The sequence below is a fragment of the Pinus tabuliformis genome, chromosome 9 (genome assembly GCF_031772625.1).
Source record: "Pinus tabuliformis cultivar Carrire ecotype Pingquan chromosome 9, CPIR1, whole genome shotgun sequence".
Taxonomy (NCBI): Eukaryota; Viridiplantae; Streptophyta; class Pinopsida; order Pinales; family Pinaceae; genus Pinus; species Pinus tabuliformis.
The window spans coordinates 1,441,368,963-1,441,393,014 of NC_142307.1; the positions used below are offsets into that span (position 1 = coordinate 1,441,368,963).

Here is a 24,052-nt window from a genome sequence, read left to right on the forward strand (position 1 = left end):
TGCAGAGGGAGCTGTCATACAGATGTAGCAGTGGCAGTGGCAGAACCATGGGCAGCAGTACAGAATATAGCAGTGCAGAGGATGGTGGGTAGTAGGCCTAGCATCAACACAGGGACCGATGCCAAATGATCAGAAGTAATACTCAGTGAGGAGTATTGCTAGAGCACAATCCTCGCTAAGAGGGAGTGTTGATTTGGGGTAGCATCGGATGTGCTCTAGCCACGAAATTTGGTGGAGAGGTTGGGGCACATGAGATCTCCAATACCCAGAAAGGGTTTGGGTAGATTCTAAACAGTTCAAGAGATATTGAAATAATTAATATTTTTAATGGAGTCCCTAAGTCTAAATTTAGGGAAAATAAAATATTAATGTGTATTAATATGAAACTGTGTTAGAATGGTCTAAAAGACATGGATCAACCCAGATCTAATCTTAGCCGTTGATTAGGGACTTAATCTCGACCGTTGATATGTCAACAGGAAAAGTATAAGAGGAGGCTTGAGGGTCACTTGGAGAATACACCAGAGTGATCAGTCATTCTATTCTCTAGAGCGGAGTTTGCTAAGACAGATAGAATTAATGATCAGGAGTTGCAGCTGAGGGGCATTGAGTACGAAGAGGTAGAGACGTAGAGATAGTGTCGGGAGAACAACGCAGTAGCCAGGGAGAGCGACATAGAGCCAGCCAGGGCTCACACAGGGCCATGCAGAGGCATCCTGGAGCTGCTTAGAGCCTCATAGACGCTAGCATTGCTGACGCAGAGGGCCAGAGGGCTGACATAAGGCCTCCTAGGGCTGATGCAGACCCATTCGGGGTGACGCAGGGCTAGCGCTAGGAAGACAGGAGCTGACGCAGTCCAGAGAGAGGCTGACGCTAGGGTTTCTGGGGTAGATTGGTGCTAAGTAGCTGCCGGAAAGATTATCTGGAGTTTTAGCCAGGAGATTTGTCTGAAACTGAGAGGTATTACTGCCAAGGAAATTCTCTGTTAGGTAGGCCAGTTTCAACACCCAAATTGTACTCTGATATTGCTTAATAAGAAAACCCTCAGATAGTTGCATTGGTTTTCCCGCATTGGGTTTTTCCGGGGACATTGGTCCAAAAATAATGGTGTCATATGGTGTGATTGTTTCCGTTTCCTTTAGTTGTTGATCTGTAATATGTTGAACATGCACCACTGTTTATTTTTAGTATTTACATTGTAAATAACTTGTTAAGTAAAATAACAAGTAGGTAGGAATAAATCAAAGAAAGTGCATGGAGGGTTTCTCAGTAATTAAACTTAGAAACTTCAACAACATCCCTTTTGATCCTTTTATTAGTCTCTGGATGGTGGAGCAAGGTTCCTTGAATTAGATGGTTTTCCTCTTCCTTTCCTCTTCTAACCTTGAGTAGCAAACGCAGATGGCTCTCCTTCTTCACGCTTTTGAATTCTCCCTCTAGAAATCATCCTGGTTTCTTCTTGAGTACACTTGCCAACCAACTCATCAAATGACAAGAACTTGTCATTCTTGCTTATAATAGTAATGAATGTTTCCCAAATTGGAGGAAGACCTTGCAGTGCAACAAGTACTAGCTTTCTATCAGACATAGATTCTCCAACAAACAACAATTGATCCCGGAGTTGTGACAATCTCATGAAGTATGATTGCACAGTCTCTCCCTTGTTCATCTTGATGTCCTTGATTTGATTTTTCAAGAATAGAATGCGATTCAAATTGTTGACCTCATACATCCCAACTAGCTTATCATACATTTCCTTGGACTTCTTCAATTTTGAGATGTAAATAACCAAATGATCTTTCAGTGAATCAATAATAATCTTCTTACCTTTCAACTCAACTTTGTTGTACTTGGCCTTGATAACAACAAAAGCATTCTCCAAAGGCTTAGGTAATATTCCTTCCACATATTCCAAGACATCATTCTCATCAAAGGTTAATTCCAACCTGATCTTCCAAGCATCAAAATTTGATAAGTCATTCAAATTTCTCCCTCCTCAAAGTATGAGGTAGACATCTTGACCAAGTAACTTCTTCCAATTAGATTCCTTCAAAAGTGATTGCTTTTGTCTCTTGTCTTCACCTCTGCTCTAATACCATGTTAATTTTCTAGCGTTTTATGTCTAGCACAACCACTTACAACAACTCTTTTTTAATTAGCAATCACTTTATCCAATAAATTCAATCTTCCAATGACAGTCAGGAATTGTAGATAGAACAATAATCCAAATGCAATAGAAGACAGCCAAGAACAAGAACAAGAGAGACACAAGATTTGGTCAAAGACCAGGGAAAAACCCACAAGGGGGAAAACCCTTTCAAAATTCTTAATCTATTAAGATGTTAATTTGGCAGCTTAGGGATAAATTCCTTCATTGGAAAAAATTCTATTGATTTGTGCTAGCATCGGATGTGCTCTAGCCATGAAAATTGGCGGAGAGGCTAAGGCACATAAGATCTCCAAGACCCAAAAATGGTTTGGGGAAATTCCTCTGGTTGGAGAGATATTAAAATAATTAATATTTTAATGGGGTTCCTAAGTCTAAACTTAGGAAAATTAAAATATTAATGGGTATTAATATAAAACTAGGTGAGAATGTTCTAAATGACATGGATCAAGCCAAATCTAATCTTAGCCATTGATTAGAGACTTAATCTCGGCCGTTGAAGACTTAACAAAAAAGTATAAGAGGAGGCTTGAGGGTCAGTTGGAGATACACCAAATTGATTAGTTAGTTTGATTTTCTAGAGCGGGGTTTGCTGAAAGAATCGAACCAGTGATCTGTTGTAGCGAGTGGCAGTTCGGCACGAGGCCAAGAATTCATAGAAGAGAGGCAGAAATAGTGCCAGAGAGACAAAGCAGACCCTGGAAATGCTAAGGCAGATGGGAGCTCCGCAGATGCTGTAGAGGCCACCGTGGGTGACACGGAAGCAGCTGGGAGCCACGCAGAGGTTGTAGAGGCCAGCGTGGGTGACGCAGAGGCAGCTGGGAGCTACGTAAACATTGTAGAGGCCAGCGTGGGTGATGCAGAGGGTCTGAGAGCTAACGCAGAGAGCCAAGGGGTTGACGCATAGGCTTTAGTAGCTGCACAGAGGCTAGCAAAGCTGACGCAGGGCTAAGAGGCTGCACCAGAAGATTTTCATGGGGCAAACTGGGTGCTAGTGAGGCGGGAAGGGTGACGTCATCCCTGCAGAGTGACGTAGAGCAGTAGAGAAGCTTGGAGCAACTTTCGCTGTCCAACTAAGGAGCTGCCGTAGTTGCTGTGGGATCGTTCATCTGGTGATTGATCAATTGGAATATCTGTCTCCGAGGAGAGGTACTACTGCCGAGGGCATTCTTTGTTGGGTGAGCCATTTCAAGCACCCTAGATGTATTCAGAAACTGCATAATAATAAACCCCTCATATCTGCTACACCGGTTTTTCCGCATTGGGTTTTTCCAGGTTTGATTTTCCAAAAATAACGTTGTTCCTTGTGTGTTTGTCTCAGTGATTTCAGTTGTTGATCTGTATATGAGTTAAGGCTGCATTTGTGTTTATTTTAGTATTTATATTTATAAATAGCTTGTTAATGGAATAAACAAGTAGGAGAAATTAAACCAGATAATGCAGTAGGGATTTCTAACTTGTCAGACTTAGAAATTTCAACATGGTATCAGAGAGTTGCAAATCACAAGAGAACTAAAAGCACCAACAGTAATCTGGAGAATTTACAGCTGTCCCAAGAGACAGCATTGTTCCAGAAGCAAAAGTAACAGAGAAGAAGTGATGCAGAGGGCCTGCATCATCATTTCGAGCCAGGAGGAAGGTTAGCGTAGAAGCAGAGAGAGGCAAATCAAACCTACGCAGTGCCCAATCATCTTTCTCAGCCAGGAAGGATCGACGCTGTGGCCAGGAAGAGCAGATTTTGCCATTGCCAAGATTGCGGAGACCCTGAAAGGCTCAGTTTCTTCAGTGGCCAGGGTTTGGGGAGCTGTGGGCAGATTGTGATTGAGAAGCTGGTGGGGTGTTGTTTCTGTCGGTGTTGAATAGTACCTAAGGGGACATAACCAAGGTAGAGGGACTCACTACCTTGACCGATTTCTAGCCAAGAAATCCAGATCCGAGTTGCAGTTGCAAGGAGGATTGGAGAGGAGCGATTCGACATTTGGCGGGAGGATTTCCAGCAGGGAAATCAAGACTTAAAGGGCAATTTCTAGTAGGGAACTCGAAACTTAGGAGTCCAGAATTGGATCGGAAATGGCACTGAATGGACTGAGGGATCAAGACAGGTTGGACAGGGTTTCCAACTTTGTCATCTGGAAGGCCAGGATCCTGGAAGTCCTGGATCGACATCGCATCGAGGACCTTGCCTTGAGAACCATGGCTATCCCGGTCGACCTAGTTGAGATTGAAAAGTATGAGGATGCAATGGCGAGGGCGAAGTGCATGATCCTTGACGGGGTCAAAGATCATGTCGTTCCACATATTGTTGAAAAGAACACGACAAAGGAGATGTGGGATACTTTGAAGACCTTGTATCAGGGCTCTTCTGTGCAGCGGAAGATGCTATTGGAGAACCAGTTGCGGTTGTATCAGATGCAGAACAGAGAGCAAATATATTCGTTCCTCCTCAGATTGTAGGAGAATCGTGACCAACTTACTTCCGTAGGGTCTACACCGGATCCAGAGTTTATGGTGAGGACCACCCTGAATGCAGTCTCCGAGGAGTGGGAGACATTTGTCCAAAGTATTTTGGGCAGGGCTACTCTTCCAGGATGGGAGGAGATGTGGGAAACTCTTCGTCAAGAAGAGATCAAGAGGTTGACCAAGGCGCAGAGTAGTGGCAAGGGAAGTCGAATCAAGAAAGAGGAGGAGGAGGATGCAGCTCTAGCGTCTACGGGACAACAAGGGAAGAGGAAGAAGGACATCTCTAAGGTGGATTGCTTCCATTGTGGGACATTGGGACATTATGCATCCCAGTGTCCAAGGAAGAAAAACAAGGGAGAGGCTTCCGACACCAAGGCAGCTCCAACTAAGGCGGAGAAAGAGGTCGAGACTGATGACGACTGTGCCATGAGTGCTCATGCACCTCTAGGGAAGAGGCGGGGAGACATCGAGTTGTAGTCAAGAGGACTACATTCTAGGGGCAGGATGCTTGAGGTGCCCAAACTCTTAGATCATATCCGACTACGGGAGCCCTTAACGATAGTAGTAGGATGACAGAGGTCAGGTGAAGCAAAGTGTAGTGGAGTAGCAAGACAGTGTCTCGGTGCAGAAATCTGAGGCAACACAGTGGAGGTTGCAACAATGCGAGAGGCACAAAGGTGTGTGCAACAGCGCAGTAGCAGTAGAGGGAGCACAGGATAGCAACAAAGGCAACTTCAGTTTCACGAGGTTTCTAGACTGACTGGGATGTCAGTATTTGGGCAAAGTCAATTACCTACTTCTCGGTAACTGAGTTGCAATGCAGCAGTTAGCAGTGGCAGTGCTAGGGGCAGCATGGGCAACATATTGAGAGGGAGTTGCAGTACAGATGTAGCAGTGGTAGTGTCATGGGTAGCAGTACAGGAAGCAACAGTGCAAATGATGTGAGACAGCAGGCCAAACATCAGCACAGGTACCAGTGCGGAGGATTAGTGTGATGTTCAGTGATAGAGCATTTCTAGAGCACATTCCTCGGTAAGAGGGAGTGTTGATTTAAATTGCGCTAAAGTAATTGTAATAGCATAAAACAATGGAAAATTAACATTAGATTGTCGTCAAATGTTCAACAGAGATAAAATGTTCCAATTCATCAACAATGAGTCAAAGTCAAACCTTTGAGTATCACAAAATCGATTAATCAATATCTAATCAAAGATGAGCCCAATTGTCAAATTTGATCCAAAGTCAAAGTTTGCAATTCTAGTCAAAGTCAACAATAGTCAAAGATGCCCTAACCAATCCAAAAGTCAACGGTCAACGCTGCTCCAAAAAGGCCCAGTCGACCTACCAATAAATGTGGCCTTCCTTTCTAGTGAAAGTTCAGTCAAAACAATCAAAATTCTACCCATACAACTTTGGTCAAATTCAACCTTTAACCTGCGAAAACCTAGGTGCAATACTATAGTCAAAGATGGTCAAACTGCTCAGAAAAAATTGTCCTCTTGCCCAATGAATTCGACCTTCCAAAATAGAGAATTTTTTTGAAATTCCAAGTGGAAAAGATCCAAGTCAACCCAATTCAAAGGCTGGTCAAACTGTCCCAATCTGAAAGTCAACGCACAAAACATAATTCTCCTCCTTCCCTTTGCACGTGTGGGCTCGAACCTCCTTATTTTAGAGTTGTACGAACCAATCCAATCAAGAGAGAGAAGATGTGATGTGTGATGATGATGCTCCAAAGTGATGTGATGTTAGGTCTATTTATCAATGTTTCACCAAGACTCCGATGCAGGGAGACGCACTAGGTGGGACGTGTGGGAGTACCCTCAAATTTTAGGGAAATTTTGGGGGTGCGAGGGGACATCATAAATAGACTAATAGTAACACATTGAAATTTGATCCAGACAAAATTTAAATTCATAATTGAATTAGATAATGACATACATTGATCCATCCTCATCATTCATAGGACATACCCATCATTCATCAATGCTGTGAGATTCAATAATGAAATATTCAAATACATTAAACCATATCATTCATCATTCTACAACCTACAGTTATTTAACAATTAAATTCATCATTCATCATTCTAGAATCTAAATTGAAAGCAAAACATACTAGTATATTAGTATTACTATATACCAGTGTATATAATATCGCCGAAATATCAGCGATTTTCGTAAATATCGCGATATTTTCGGGGAGATGAAATATTGCCGAGAAAATATCGCGATATTTTGTCTCCCCGAAAATATCGTGATATTTCCGAAATATTGGCAATATTTCGGGAAAATATCGCGTGACGATGCAAAAAATCGCCCGGAGACAGTGAAAAATTGTTGCGCGGCTATAAAAGTCCGATTTTGTTTTTTTTTCAATCATTTTCATTTCTGATTGCTGGAGAAGGAAGGGGAGAGCTATGTGCTTGCTGCCAAGGAGGGTTTGAGCGTTGAATAGCTATTATCGCCACCAACAACAAAGATTTTGTTGATCTAAGCTTGAAGAACAGTGAGACAATTTCATTTCTTCCATTAACAGGTATGTTCAAATAAACCCCTATGTTAATGAATTTTTTGTTAGTTTTAGGATTATTCTTGCTTGCCTATTTGCCTACAATCATTTTGCTTGTTTTTTTTTTTCCATTTGCTATGATTTTCATGCCCATGAGCAAATGCAAGGGTTTTAACTTTTCTCCATATTTGGAGAGCAAACTCCATTTTTTTTTTTAAACTTTCAAATACACCCTCTTATTGTCATTTATGGTTTTTCATTGAATTCACATTGCAAATAATGTAGCAAAAAAACTATTTTGTAAAATGATGTGGTTATTACTTATTAAGTTATTAATTCCAATTTATTTTTTTGGTGCCCTAGGTTTGAGTTAGCCCACTACAAAATTCAAATATGCCAAAAGCCTTGGACCCATTTTGGGAGTATGGGAACCCTGATGGTGGGACAAATCGGGCATATCTTACATGCAAATTGTGTGGGACCAAGATGACAGGAGGGGTTACACGACTGAAATACCATCTAGCTAGACTCACTGGACATGATGTTGGGATTTGTACAGTTTCTAGTCCGGAGCTTATACAAAAAGCTCTTGAGGCAATTGATGAAAAAGACAGAAAGAAGGAAGAGACAGAAAGAAACAAGGTTGAACGTGCAGGTAGATCTTTCGGGATATCTTCTCCTGATTTTGATGTTGAGGGTAGTGGGAGGGGCTCCAAAGCTGGCACATCATCACCTGCCACTGCTAGTGTGAGGTCATCATTTTTTGTTTCACAAACAGGACATGGATCACAACATGGCATAAAATCGCTTGTTAAAAAAAAGGAGAAGCAAGAAGCAGATAGAGTCATGGGGAGGTGTATTTTCTGGAGCGACTTACCTCTCAGCATCACCAAAACCAATCCATTTTGCAGCCAATGTGTGATGCTATTGCTGTTGTGGGCCCAAGGTACAAAAGTGCTACATATGAGGAGTTGCGGGGGCAAATTCTTCAAGTAGAAAAGCAGGACATCAGCTTTAGATTGGCGGAGTTGAAAAAACATGGGAAGTTACTGGATGCACAGTGATGTCTGATGGTTGGACAGATAGGAAGGGTAGGACCCTTCTAAATTTCTTGGTACATTGTCCTAAAGGTACCATGTTTATTAAATCGTTGGATGCATCAGAACTTATCAAAGATGCAACAACGATATGTGAGTTGCTAGATGGGTTCATTCGGGAGATTGGTGTGCAGAATGTGGTGCAAGTCATAACAGAGAATGCAGTTAATTATGTGTCTGTCGGCAAGATGCTTATGGAGAGGCATCGCACATTGTTCTGGACTCTGTGTGCAGCACATTGTCTCGATTTGTTGCTTGAGGATATGGGGAAACACTCCTTCATCAAGGAGGCGGTTGAGATGGCTAGGAGCGTCCCCAAGTTTATTTATAACCATGATTTTCTTCTTAGCCTCATGAGGAGGTTCACTAGAAACAAGGAGTTGCGGTGTCCTGCGATCACACGTTTTGCCACAAACTTTATTACTCTTCAATCTTTGCTTCGATGTCAGTTCGAGTTGAAGCAAATGTTTGTGTCTGATGATTGGCGTAATTGTAGATACAGCAGGAGACAAGACGGGAAAGCCATCGCAAAAATGTTGTACTCTGAGACGTTTTGGCATGGAGTGGAAGAAGCATGCTCAGTTAGTGAACCTATAGTAAAGGTTCTCAGATTGGTAGATGGGGAGAAGCCTGCAATGGCTTATTTGTATGAGGGCATGGATAGGGCCAAGGAGGCCATTCATTCTTATTATGCAGACAAGGGTTCTGTTGGCCTTGATAGGCAGATGATGTTATGGGATGTGATTGATAGTCGATGGGCAGGGATGCTTCATCGACCCATTCATGCAGCAACACTCTTCCTCAACCCCGCATTTTCATACAAATGTGGCTTTGATTTTGATGGCAAGGTGATAGAAGGGCTCCATTCCTATATTCATAGGATGGTACCTGATCCTGAGCTTCGTAGCAAAATCAATCGCGAGATACAGTATTATCGGGATTGTGTTGGCCTATTTGGCTTTGATGATGCTATTAGGGAAAGGACCCTCTTCATGCCACATAAGTGACAAGTCATCACTCATTAGAAATTAGAATTTTCAATTTAGAATTTCCTTACTTATAATTCTATTTTTTTTAAATTCAATTATGTAACTTTTATTTGAAAGTTTAATTATGTTTTAAGTTTTTAAATTTTTTAATTCTTTATTTTGTTGTAGATATTTGGTGGCGAAGCTATGGTGCAAGGGCACCAAATTTGCAGAAATTAGCCATACGAATCTTGAGTCAAACATGTAGCTCTTCAGGGTGTGAGCGCAATTGGAGTGTATTTGAGAAAATACACGCAAAAAAGCGCAACGGGTATAACTTTGAGCTCCAGCCTTCAATTGAGCAATTACACTTATTGTAATTTTTAATTTTTAATTTATGACCTTCAAGTGTCAACAGTCAAGAGTCAAGACTCATTAGTTCTTTTGACACTCTTACAGGTTGGAGTTCACACGCCTCAATGATTTAGTGTATGTGCATTACAACATCCGACTTCGAGTGAGGCAAATAGAAGCACCAATGGATCCAGATGCCATTTCCTTAGACAATATTGATGTATTGTCTCAGTGGAGGGTGGAGTCTGAGGAGCCCATCTTAGAGGATTCACCTTCATGGTTAGAGCCAGATGATCCATTAGAACAGGGGTAGCAAGAGGAGGAGGAGCAGGAGGAGGAGCAGGAGGAGGAGGAGGAGGACATTGTGGGAGCATCAGCATCAACACCATCTGCTATAGATATAGGAGAGCACAGCCCCATACCTAGCACTCATTATTTGACATTAGGTGCAGAGGCAGGGTCAGGGCCTTCTACTACTAGGGGCAGGCCTGGCAAACAACCCATCATGTTTTCCCGTAAAAGGGGGAGAGGGCAGTGATTTCAGATAGATAGCTGCTAGTTTTATTTGTTATGCTACATATAACTCATGATGATGAGATACTTTTATATATGTGATGTTATTTTGTATTGGTTCTCCACATTTGAGTCCTTGAATGGACAATTATCAGTGATCAACAAAATTTGGTATCGCCTTTCATGTATCATTTCTATTTGACATCATATATATCAGTGCTTTCTTCATATTTATGTGCCAATGTGTTTATTTCATGTTGTTATTGCTTTATATGATTAAAAATCTGAAAAAAAAATAAATATATTATGCATTTTTATGCTTGCTGATATTTGTCGATATTTTCGCTGATATTGCCGATAAGATATTTTCTGGACCCTCACCGATATTTTGCCGATACTGATATTTTCAACACTGCTATATACTATATATACTATATACTAGATACTGAAGTTTGAACACTAAAATAGTAAATTACTAAATTCAAAATTTATATAACTCAAAGTCTCAAACTCAAAAATAGTTAAGAGTGAGGAGTCAAGAATCAGTCTGAGGTCATCAATATCTAGTGTCACAACTCAAAAGTTAAAACTAAAAAGTAAAAATGGATAATGAACACTGAAAATAAAATCAACATCAAGGACTCAATCTCAATGATTGGTCCTCTACATCCATCTACTGCATGAAGCACCCCTTTTGAGGGGAGACACCCAGAAGCACCCCATTTGGGGAGTCACACCCCCCACACTAGGGAAATGCACCCCCTACATCTCCCCACAACTCCCCAAAAAGGGTGTGTGGGGAAACGCACCCCCTGCATCTCCCCACAACTCCCCAAAAAGGGTGTGTGGGGAAACACATCCCAAGACGTCCCCTCCTCCCGGGTGTGTCGGGTGCGAGGAGTGCATGCACCTGACCCTGGGCGACGTGTCCCTATGGAACACTGCTATTTATATGTGCCCCAAGGGGTCGAATTAGCTTGCCCAGGTCGACTTGTACTTTTGTGCACATGTGGGTTTCACCATAAAAATAATATTTTTCCTTGTCCATATTAAATCCTTCCAAGGGCTAGGAGGGGCTTCTCTAGATGAGGAAGACTTCCCAATGCAGGGAATTTGTCCCTGAGCTGCCAAATTAGTAATACCAAAGTTGGGAGTGTTTGCTTGCCACTTTGTCATCAAATCACTTCTCCAAGGCATCCTCAATATTAATCCATTACAGTTTCCTTTTCCCCCAATTAAGGTCTTCAAAGCATCCCATTCAGATTTGGAGAAGTGACATTCATTAAAATGATGGCACAAATATTCTTCCATTCCCTTGCACAACAAACAAATATTAGGTCTACACCAAGATCTCCTCTACAAGTTAAAAACTAGGATAGTATTTCATTTGAAACGACTAAGCATAAGATAATTCTAGTTTTCATAGACGATTCTAATTTACACAAATCTATCCACCACCGTCTTTTCTCACCTTCCTCTTCCCAAGGAAAAGCTTCTACATACCCTAACTTGGCATTATAATATCCTCCCAATGGGTTTGCAACACATATATCTTCTTCCTTCATTTGTTAAATGTCCTGCAAACCTAACACTTGATAATCCTTTGACCAAGTAGATTACAGACTTACTAAATGAATGCACAACTAGGTTCTAAACTTTAATTAGCGGAAGCAGAAAAAACCAATCTCACAAAAAAATTGACACAACCTATATGCACTACTTCCTAGGACTTGAAGTGTGGCAAAAGCCAGGAGAAATTTTCCTATCTCAAGGAAAATATGTGGTGAGGATATTGGAAAGATTCGGAATGGTGGACTGCAAGCCTGTAACTACTCCGATGGAGCTTGACTTCAAGAAGTTAAGCGGTAGTGCTGCTGGACCTGTTTTACGAAATGCTACCGAGTATCGGCAACTCGTCGGAGTATTAATGTTTTTAGTGAACTCCCGTCCAGATATATGCTTTGCAGTCAACACGTTGAGCCAACATACACATACACCACCACATACACTGGATTGGTGCCAAGAATCTGCTGAGATATCTTCGTGGCACTATCACTTATGGGTTAAGATACATTGCCATAGATGTGAGACTATTTGGATACACAGATGCTGACTGGGCAGGCAATGTGGAGGACCGTAAGAGCACTTCTGGGTGTTGTTTCTCCTTGGGATCTGCTTCGATATCCTGGATGAGCAGGAAACAAAAGTCGGTGGCTTTGAGCACCGCCGAAGGAGAGCATATTGCTACTAGCATGGCTTCTTGTGAGGCAGTTTGGTTGCGAAAGCTCTTCAGTGAGTTGTTTGGATTCACATTGGATACCACTGTGATCCTTTGTGACAACCAAAGTGGAATTCGTTTGTCAGAGAATCCCGTATTCCATGATCGCTCTAAGCATATTGATATCAGATACCATTATATTCGAGATATGGTGCAACGGGGAGATATAAGGCTCCATCATATCGGTACAGATGAACAAGTGGCCGACATTCTGACAAAACCCCTTGGGAAAGTAAAATTTCTGACTTTCCGTGAACAACTTGGAGTTGTTCAAAGACCATCCAATGACGGTCATGTATGATGCATTGAGCTCTGAGAGCTCCAGGGGGGTGCGGGGTGCTTCTTGGAGCAGCATATGACCACAGGATTATTCACTATCCCCTGGTGGTATACATGTACACCCCGTGGCGACATTGTAGCAGGATTGATGTGTTCTCCTGTGAGGCCTGGATTGATGTGTTCTCCATGGCAATTGTAGCAGGATTGATGTGTTCTCCTGTGAGGCTTGGATTGATGTGTTCTCCATGGCAGCCTGGATTGATGTGTTCTCCATGGCAATTGTAGCAGGATTGATGTGTTCTCCTGTGAGGCCTGGATTGATGTGTTCTCCATGGCAATTGTAGCAGGATTGATGTGTTCTCCTGTGAGGACAGGATTGATTAGTTCTCCTGTCGAGGCATCCTAACCATGCAGTCTGGGACTCATGGGAAGTACCTCTCATCTGATCAATGAGCAGGGAAATGAAGTTAGGGACCATAGTAGTACTGATGGATGCATCGTTGTAACTACTGTACTCCCTACGCTAGGATGACCTCCATTGATCTGGGATCAATGATATTGGTCTGGGACCAGTGGTAGGAGTTGTACCATACTATGACGCTGACTTCGAGTCGGTTGAGACTGGTCTGGGATCAGTGGTACATACTCTGAGACTGACTTTGAGTCAGTGGAGGATGATATTGGTCTGGGACCATTGGAGTTGTACTCACTATGACGCTGACTTTGGGTTGGTTGAGACTGGTCTGGGACCAGTGGTACATACTCTGAGACTGACTTTGAGTCAGTATGATACATCCTCGATCATTTCTTCTTCTTCATAATTCGGACAAAAGCAGAGTAGAACAGAACAATGCAAGAGCAGAGCAAAATAGAACAAAAAAGTACAGATCAATGCAGGGCAGAACAAGACAAAGCAGAACAGGCAAAATAGAGCAGAGCAGGGCAAGGGTCAGGCTGTACAAGGCAGTGCATTTGATGGATGAATAGTAACGACCGATAGACAGATTGCAGATGAAGTTCTCCATGGTTGAGATGGAGTGTTAAAATTGGCAACCAGGGCAAAACTTCATGTGCGTCATCTTATTCATGGCTAATAATATTTTTATTAGATTCCTCTCGTCGAGAGGTGTAGGATTGATATAAAGATCATCCGATTCTGATAAGTATTCATGGAGATATGAATTTATTTTGATTATGGAATTATTATCAAGCCGACCTACAACTCATGTAGGCTCAGAAGCCCAACAGTCGCATCTATTCACCCACCAACGTTGTGTATAAATATAAGAGGACTTTTCCTCATTTGGACTCATCTCATCACATCTCTCTCTCTCTACTGTGCAGATATGAGTCTCTTCTCTACTGCGCTGAAATGGGTCTCTCTCTCTCACACATGTGAAGCCGGAAGCTGTTGAATTTGAAGCTGCAACTGCAGAAGTAAAGATTGACTTGTGTGGCCTAAAAGATCTCCTCTTTGGAACTGCACTGTAGGTTCATCTGAACCTCCTTTGAAAGCCGCAACTTTTGGTGGTGGAATGAAGTCAATCCGACGAAAGGTTTGCAAGATACCGACTGCCCTAGTTTGAAGCCGGAAACTGCTGAAACTGAAGCTGCAACTGCAGAAGTAAAGATTGACTTGCGTGGCCTAGAAGATCTCCTCTTTGGAACTGCGTTGTAGGTTCATCTGAACCTCCTTTGAAAGCCACAACTTTTGGTGGTGGAATGAAGTCAATCCGACGAACGGTTTGCAAAATATCGACTGCCCTAGTTTGAAGCCGGAAACTGCTGAAACTGAAGCTGCAACTGCAGAAGTAAAGATTGACTTGCGTGGCCTAGAATATCTCCTCATCTGAACTGCGTTGTAGGTTCATCTGAACCTCCTCTGGAAGCCGAAACTTTTGGTGGTGGAATGAAGTCAATCAGACTGTCGGTTTGTGAGATATGGTCTGCCCTAGTTTGATAATGAAGCCGCTAATGCTGATGCTACTGATCTAGGGTTTGCTACTGCTGATATGAATCAGATTTATTGTACTATTTCTCTCTGCTGAATTATTGAAGATAAAAGAAGATTTGATCAAAGGGTTTCCCCACACATTGTGGGGTTTGTCCCTGGCTAGCCGCCACATCTTGTGTCTCTTGGCTTGGCTTGTTTTCTGTCGATCGTTTAATGTTCTATCTGCACTTTACTTTATGTACATGTGATTGCTAACCGGTGGAATATAATAAGAAAAAGAAGTAAACTGTTATAAGCATAGAACATACCATAACTTAACAGATTGGCCCTCAATTCAGTCTCAAATGAGTGGCAAGTCTTTGTCCAGAGTATCCTGGGCAGAGCAACTTTGCCAAATTGGGATGAGATGTGGGCAGCTCTTAAGCAAGAGGAGTTGAGGAGAGACCCGGTCAAGTGTAAGCTTAACGAAAGTAGCAGCAATGGGTCGAAGCCCAAGGAGGAGGAAGAAAATGCAACCCTTGCATCTAAGGGACAATAGGAGCAGTTGAGGTGGAAGAAGGACGTCTCGAAGATCAAATGCTTCAAGTGTGGTGAAATGGGTCACTACGCAACAGAGTGTCCTCTCAGGAAGAAGGACAAAGATAAGAAGGACGATCCGAAGGCTACACCTACGAAAATCAAGGAGGAGGATAAATCAGCCCACCTCTTATAGATCAATTCCTTGCTATGGGAGCCCAGATCAAAAGTAGCAGGATGGACCAATGTCAATTGGTCCAGAGGAGTGTTGGAGCGACAGATGCAGTGGCTAGAACGCCAAGTCTGAGCAGCATAGTGCGGAGTTGCAATAGTGCAGGGAGGCATAATGCAGCAGCAACAACAACGCAGTGGCTTTAGAGGGATAGCGTGGGAATAGCAACAGTCAGATCTTTAGTATTGAGATGTATCTATATTGAACACTTGTTTAAAAATTGGGATGTTTTTCCATTGTTGATGTAGTAGCAGCAACAGTTTGCAGTGCAGGGGCAATGCTAGCAGCAACATAGATGCAGAAATTCAGAGGGAGTTATAGTACGGATGCAGTGTTGACAATGGCAGTGTCAGCAACAGTACAGTTGGAGCAGCAACACAGTAGTTGGTGGACAACATGTCAAACATAAGCATTTCAGAGGATGATGTTGGGAAGTCAAGGTGATCCTTCAGTGGGAGACATTGCTAGAGCACATTCCTCGCTAAGAGGTAGTGCTGATTTTTGGTAGCATCGGATGTGCTCTAAGTCTCAAATTTTGCAAGGAGGCTTGCGCACATGTATTCCAAAGAACCCAGAAAGCATTTTGGGAAATTCCACCCAGAGACAATTTTATTAAAATAATTAATTATTTTTAATGGGACCCTAAGTTTAAACTTAGGAAATTAAAATAATAAATGGGTATTAATCTAAATGTGGGTGTAACTTCTAGAAGTAGACGAGGATCAAGTAGAAATGATCTTAGCCATTGATTAGCTTCTAATCTGGGTCATTGAATGCCAACGAGAAGATAATTTAAGGAGGCTTGAGGGTCATTTGGAAGACACATAAAGAGTTGATCAATCAGATCGAATTGCTGAAGCTAGAGGCATCGCAGTGATTTGTAGTGATCACGCAGAGAAGGGCAGAGGGGGTTTTGGTTGGAGAATCTTCTCTGGAGCCAATAATACTCAGCAGAGAGGCAGAGACACACAAATGAGGTAGCACAAAGACCAGAAAGGGTGACGCAGAGCCATGAAGGGCTCACGCAGGCCCCACGCAAAGAGGCGCAGAGCCTCCTACGCAGAAGTCCGAATTCGCTGAGGAGACTGACATTTCTGAGTCGAGAGGGCTAGAAATAGCTCCAGAGGGAAAATTGATTCCCAACAGAGGTGACGCAGGGCCTTAGAGGCTGACACAAGCCCACGCAAGGGCAGCCCAGAAGTAGCGGGGGACCTCGTTGGTTCAGCTTTCGTATTAGTCGTGACTTGAAGTGTAGGGTGAGGTAATCTCACTAGTTTCTTCTACCGAGTGATATTCTCTGTATTGGATTGCCAGCAAGGCATCCAAAAGTTGTATTTAGAAATAACTTTAGCTTAATAATAAAAACCCTCAGATCTGTTGCACCGGTTTTCCCGCATTGGATTTTTCTAGGGGAGTTTGTCTAAAAACCACTGTCATTTGTGTTGTATCTTTCTCTATTGTTCAGTTTCTTGTTTTGGCATATAATTTAATTGGTGTAGGCTGCAGTGTATGTATTATGATGGTTGCCGTAGGAAACTGCAAATAACTTGTTCATGTAAATCTAACAAGTAGGAGGAATATCATCATTTGTTGTAGTAGGGATTCCCGGGTTTAAGGAATTTTCACAGTCCACAATAATTAATTTAAATTAATTATTGTACTTTTTCTAGGTTAACCTTAGGAAAGAAATCATAAAATCACTTAGTCCACCAAGCAAGCACCTAAAGAGGCAATCAAATACCTTCTACATGCAAAGATATCGAGCCACTGTAGAATACCTTCCAAGACAACAAAATCAACACTCCCTCCTAGCAAGGAACGAATTCTCCAACATCCCTATCTTGTCTCTGTATAACACAAAATTCACCTTCACTAAAAGCTTGGTGAGAATATCTACTACCTGCTCATCTGTGGAGATGTATTGCAATCTTACAATACCTCTTTGGATCCTTTCTCTGATGAAGTGATATGTGTTCTCTATATGCTTGGACCGATCATGAAACACTGGATTCTCATAGAACTTAATGCTACTCTAATTGTCACAGTGAATCACAATGGACCCTACCTCAAGACCAAATAATCCCATGAGCATCTTGTGAAGCCATATGGCCTCAGAACTCGCAAGACTTACTACCATATATCTGGTATCTACTAAGCTAAGTGCCACTGAATGTTACTTCTTGATATACCACAAGATCATAGTTGATCCCAAGTTGAAACAACCTGAAGTACTCTTCCTGTCCACTGCACTCTCTGCCTAGTCTGAATTTGTGTAGCCCTGCAACTCCACTCCACCAACTTTGACATACCTCAATCCATACTCCATTGTACCGTGAAGATGCCTGAGCAGATCTTCACTAACCCCTAATGGATGCTCCTCAACTCCACCATGAACTGGCTCATTGTCTTCACAACAAAACAATATTTGGCATAGTGTTGACCAAATACATCATCAACCCAATCAATTGTCTATAAAAGGTGGGATCCACCAACTCACCCTTAGAAGCACTTCTTCATCGACCCAATCAATTGTCTGCAAAAGGTGGGATCCACCAACTCACCCTTAGAAGCACTTAGCTTCCTCAAGTTGCTGATCATAGACCAAATAATCCCATGAGCATCTTGCGAACCCATATGGCCTCACAACTCGCCAGACTTGCTGCAATATATCCAGTATCTATTGAGCTAAGTGCCACTGAGTGCTACTTCTTGCTATACCACAAGATCATATCTGATCCCAAGTTGAAACAACCTGAAGTACTCTTCCTATCCACTGAACTCTCGACTTAGTATGAATTTGTGTAGCCCTACAACTCCACTCTACCAACTTTGACATACCTCAATCCATACTCCATTGTACCACAAAGATACCTGAGCACATCTTCACTACCCCCTAATGGATCCTCCTCGACTCTACTATTGAAGTTTCTAAGTCTACCAGTTAGAAACCCTCCATGCACTTTACTGATTTATTTCTACCTACTTGTTCCATTACTTAACAAGTTATTTACAATGTAAATGCTCAAAATAAACACTAGTGCATGCTCAACATATTACAGATCATCAACTGAAGGAACCAAAAACAAGCACACAAAATGACACTATTATTTTTGGACCATTGTCCCCGGAAAAACCCAATGCGGGAAAACCAGTGCAGCTATCTGAGGGATTTCTAATTAAGCAATTTCAGAGTACAATTTGGGTGCCAAATCTAGCTTACCCAACAGAGAATGTCCTTGACAGTAGTACCTCTTAGTCTGAGACAAATGTCCCGGCTGAAACCCTGGATAAACCCTCCGGCAGCTCCTCAGCTCCAATCTGCCCTAGAAACCCCAGCGTCTACCTTTCTGGATTGCATCAGCCTCTCTTTACCCAGCGCTGGCCCTGCCTCACCTTGAATGGGCCTACGTCAGCCTCAAGAGGCTCTGTGTCAGCCTTCTGGTCCTCTGCATCAGCAATGTTGGCCTCTATAAAGCACTGCGCAACTCCTAGCTGCCTCTGTGTGGCCCTGCGTGAGCCCTGGCTGGTTCTATGTCACTCTCTCTGGCTCCTGCGCTAATCTCTCGACACTATCTCTGCCTCTCTGTCTCTCTGTACTCACTGCCCCTCAGCTGCAACTTCGATCACTGATTCTATCTCTCTTAGCAAACCCCGCTCTAGAGAATAAAATGACAGATCATTTGGTGTGCCCTCCAAGTGACCCTCAAGCCTCCTCTTATACTTTTCTCGTTGACATATCAAAGACCGAGATTAAGTCCCTAATCAACGGCTAAGATTAGATCTGGCTTGATCCATGTCTTTTGGACCATTCCAACACAGTTTTATATTAATCCACATTAATATTTTAATTTCCCTAAATTTAGACTTAGGGACTCCATTAAAAATATTAATTATTTTGATATTTCTCAAACTGTTTAGAATCTACCCAAACCCTTTCTAGGTATTGGAGATCTCATGTGCCCCAACCTCTCCACCAAATTTTGTGGCTAGAGCACATCTGGTGCTACCCCAAATCAACAATCCCTCTTAGCGAGGACTGTGCTCTAGAAATACTCCTCACTGACTATCACCCTGATCATCCCGCATCGGTCCCTGTGCTGATGCTAGGCCTACCCATCATCCTCTACACTACTACATCCTGTACTGCTGCCCATGGCTCTACCAATGCCACTGCTGCATCTGTACGACAACACCCTCTGCATCTGTGTTGCTGCTCATGACTCTTCCACTGCCATTGTTGCATCTGCACTGCATCTCCTCTCATCATGTTGCATTGTGCTACCCACTGCTGCACTGCAACTCAGTTACTGAGAAGTAAGTAACTTATCTCCCAACTCTAACCTCTCTGTTGGGCTAGAGACACCCACTGATGCTGAAGCTCCCTCTACCACTGACAAGTGCTCCCTCTCTGACCTCTGCGTTGTTGCAACAACTCCCTATAGCTAGCACCATTGCACACCTCTGTGTGCCATCCTGCACTGATGCAACACTCTCGTGCCTCTCGCACTGCTGCAACTTGCTAGCTTCGCATTGTCCTGGGAATCTTGCACTGTAGCTCTCTGTGCTGCTCCATCCACATCCATCTCTACTAACATTCGCCAGTCCTGCTACTCCTCTTCGGGGCTCCCGTAGTATGGTCTAATCCAAGAGCCTGGGTACCTTGAGGATCCTGCCCCTCATTGCCCATAGTCCGTTTGACTACAGCTCGATGTCTCCCCACTTCCGCTCAAGTGGTGTGTGTGCACTCATGGCACAGTCATCGTCTATCTCCACTTCCTTCTTTGCCCTTGCTGGCGCTGCCTTAGGCTCGGAAGACTCTCCCTTACTCTTCTTCCTTGGACACTGGGTCACATAATGACCCAACTCCCCACAGTGGAAGCACTTGATCTTGGGGAGATCCTTCTTCTTCCGTTTCTCTTGCTTTCCCTCAAATGCTAGGGCAACATCCTCCTCCTCTTGCTTGACTCTGATCCCCTTACCGCTACTTCCCGTCTTGCTTAACCTTCTGATTTCTTCTTGGCGAAGAGTTGCCCACATTTCCTCCCAATGTGGAAGGGTCGCTCTGCCCAGTATACTCTAGACAAATACCTCTCAGTCTTCTGAGACTGCATTCAGGGCTATTCTCACCATCAATTCCTGATCCGGCGTGGCCCCTATGGAAGTCAGCTGATCCCGGATCTCATTCAGTCGACCAAGGAAGGTGTCAATCGGTTCTCCCTTCTTCATCTGGTATGACCGCAACTGATTTTCTAGTAACATCCTTCTCTGCATAGAAGTATGCTGGTACAATTTCTTTAGGGCCTCCCACATCTCATTTGTCGTTTCCTTCTTGGCAATGTGTGGTACTACATGGTCCTTGACCCCGTCAAGGATGATGCTCTTAGCCCTTGCCATTGCCTCCTCGTACTTGTCATTATCAGCTGGGTCAACTAGGATCGCTATTGTCCTCAAGGCGAAGTGCTTGACACGATTTTTGTCAAGTACGGATAAGATTCTCGCCTTCCAGACAGCGAAGTTTGAGGCTCCGTCCAGTCTGTCCTGGTCTCTTACTCTGTGTAGTGCCATGATGCTCTTCTACTTCCCTCCTGGAAGTTCTCGATGTGACTCCCTCTGACTCTCGAATTCCCTCCTGAAAATCCTTCTACCAATGTCGAGATGCCCCCTACTCTAATCGTCTGTGCAACTGTACCACTGATCTAGATTTCTCGGCTAGAAACCCTCAGTAGCAACTCCCTCCTCCTTGCCCCGTTAGGTATTGTTTTGACTACAATACTCCTCCAACTCCACTCTGCAAGTGTCCCACAACCTCCTAAACCCCAACAACCTGAAGGTGAGAGCTCCTAGGCTCTGTACCAATGTTGCACGAAGCGGGAGCGAAGCGGAAGCGGAAGCGGGAGCGCGGAAGCGTCATTTTCCAAAAATCTAGGAAGCGAAGCGTCCGCGGAAGCGTCTGCTATATATATATATATTTTTATATTTTTTTGCATTTATACTCAAAACAAACATCCCAAATACCAAATTAATTGTAGAAGACATGAAAACATGCATATTTTTGCATAAATCAAGATAGATATGGCATCCATGATTCCATTGTAGTTACTAGTATGTACAACAATCATCTATATTCTAGCTATTACAAACATACATCAAATTTTTAAGCATATTATAAAACATAAAACATTTAAGCATATTATAAAACATAAAACATAGAGCATATTATGATTTATCTAGCAAGTGAGCAACTGTCAACATTTGTCATGTCCAAAATTCAAATAATAATGTTTACAAAATATGTCACTTGGTCACCGCCAAGCCAAAAAGGTTCAAAATTCAAATTCACAAGTCTACAAGTCTAATGAGTAATCTATGACAAAAAGTAATAGATTGTGAATATATCTACTAATCTCTCCTCCTTCCACCACGAATAGAACGTGATGGCGGGCCTCCACATGGTGGCAATGAAGAAGATGGTCCCTGTGTAAGTCGTGGCACTGAAACTGATGAAGAAGAACCCCCTGCTGTTGGTGTTGAACCATGGAACCTAGGAACCAAGGGACCAGATGGGGGTGGGGGTGGTGGCATATCAACATGGTCATCATCATCCTAGAATCGCTCAAAAAATTCATGCAAAAAAAAAAAACACTAGTTAACAAAAAAATTAAAAACATGAATTAGAGAAATGCTTTATAAGGGAAAATTGGAAAATTCATACCACAATGGACATACCTGGATAAGAGCATCCTCTAATTGCTCTAGTCGCAACACTCCATCCTCCAAATTGGGCTCCTCTGGATTCTTGTCCCAAATCAACAAGTCTTTATTAGACTTTGCATCTTCACAGTAATGGGACAACAATCGCAAGTTGTAATGAACATAAACCAAGCTCTCTGCCCGGTCTAAATTCAACCTATTCCTTTTAACACTGTGGATGAAAGAATAAGAGCTCCAACACCTCTCTGCAGAAGAAGTGTTTACCACCTGTGATAGCACCCGCAATGCCAAACTCTGTAGAAGTGGAGTACCCCCTCCATGCATGTTCCACCACTCAAGAGCAGAAAAAGTCTCTCGTTCTTGAATTGCATGCATGCTCCCAAATGGACCAGTGTTGAGCGTATAGTTGCTCACCTGTCTCCGTACCAATGCAGCCTCCTCCTCATCAGGGATTAATTTACTCAATGCGGCCATATATTTTTCGTGAACCTCTCTATCTTGGTGTGGTTTTTTCCTGCTTCCCCCCCCAGGTGCTGGTGTTGAAAGCCATGATGGATGATAGTTTTTAGGTGTCAAAACATATGCTAATGCATGCAATGGAATATTTAGCATTTCCCATCGGTTTTGCACCTCTACACGAATATAATTGTACAAGGTGGTATCTCTAGGCTCAACAATGTCTTTAATCTGCCCCAACATGCTATCCATTTGCTCATACACCTCCCCAATTACTGGTCGATCTGAATCTGCAAACTTGATCATGTAATAAATTGGTTTGGTGAATTGCAAAACATATTTAACCTGTGACCAAAAGTAACTGTCAAGAACAGTGTCCTTGAATGCATTAGCACCATCTGAGTCAGTGTTAATTTCATCCCATGTTTCAGCACACACCAGATTAGTTAAAGCTTGTCTCACCCTCACTAGCCGCCTAAAGGTGAGGTAATAACTAGCAAATCTTGTCTTTGCAATTTTAAGCAATTGCAACTTGGAGTAAGTGCCATAGAAGTAGTTTACCCTTGTATGCCCTGTGATGAATTTAATGAGCTGCTTCCCTTTCCTGTAAACCTCAGCAATCCACCCACAATCTTTGTGTTTCACAATATCATGCATCAAAAGGTTCAATGTGTGAACCAGGCACCCAGACCAAAAGATGTGTGGATGAGTACGCTCAATAATTTTTCCTGCTGCCTTACAATTTGCTGCATTATCTGTGATCACTTGAACCACATTATTCGGACCAACATCTTTGATTGATTTCAATAGGAGATCTGCAATGTTTTGTGCAGTTGCACTGATGGAGGAGGAGTCATGACATGCAATAAATACTGCACCACTAGAAGAAACACCAAGAACATTTATCAAATGTTGGTTTCTAATATTTGTCCACCCATCTGATACAATGGATACCCCAGAATCCACCCACTCATGTGTAAAACGTGTCAAAGCTCTTTGAACCTTAGCTTTTTCTCTTTCTAATAACACTGTTCTAGCTTTCTCATAGTTGGGGGCCTTGTATCCTTTTGGGGCTTCATTGATGGCCTTTACCATGTCATGCCAATAGGGAGAGCGAAGCACATTGAATGGTACACCGCAAGCACAAAGAAAACGGACTATCTTTCCATCCACATCATCCCTCCCAGCAACATTAAGGAAATCCCCTATTGTTCTTCTACCTCCAGAGGTTGCAGAAGTACCATGAGGAGATGGGCAACTACCAAATTTAGAGGTTGCACTTGATTCAGAATGAGTTTTTTGTTTCTTGTTTTTTCGTTGTGCAGCCATCTCTATTTGGATGTATTTTCTTCTTTCTTCAGTTGAAATGTTTGGGCAAATTTGTACCCCCACAGAACCCTTTTTTTCATCACTGTCCAGCACCCCACAAAGATGCCTCCTCAGACGGGTATATGAACCCGTATATGGTTTTCCTCCATGACAACCATGAGGGCACACAAATTTGTAAGATCCACCACCCTTTCCCCCATCAAGTTTGGTCACATAGTTCCACAAGG

At 42.8% G+C, this 24,052-nt stretch overlaps 1 protein-coding gene across 1 annotated transcript in view; it reads right to left on the reverse strand.

The window, feature by feature from the left end:
- Positions 1 to 24,052, reverse strand: part of LOC149153984 (Metallopeptidase M24 family protein) — a 512,523-nt gene that overhangs the window by 155,333 nt on the left and 333,138 nt on the right. The window lies entirely within an intron of this gene.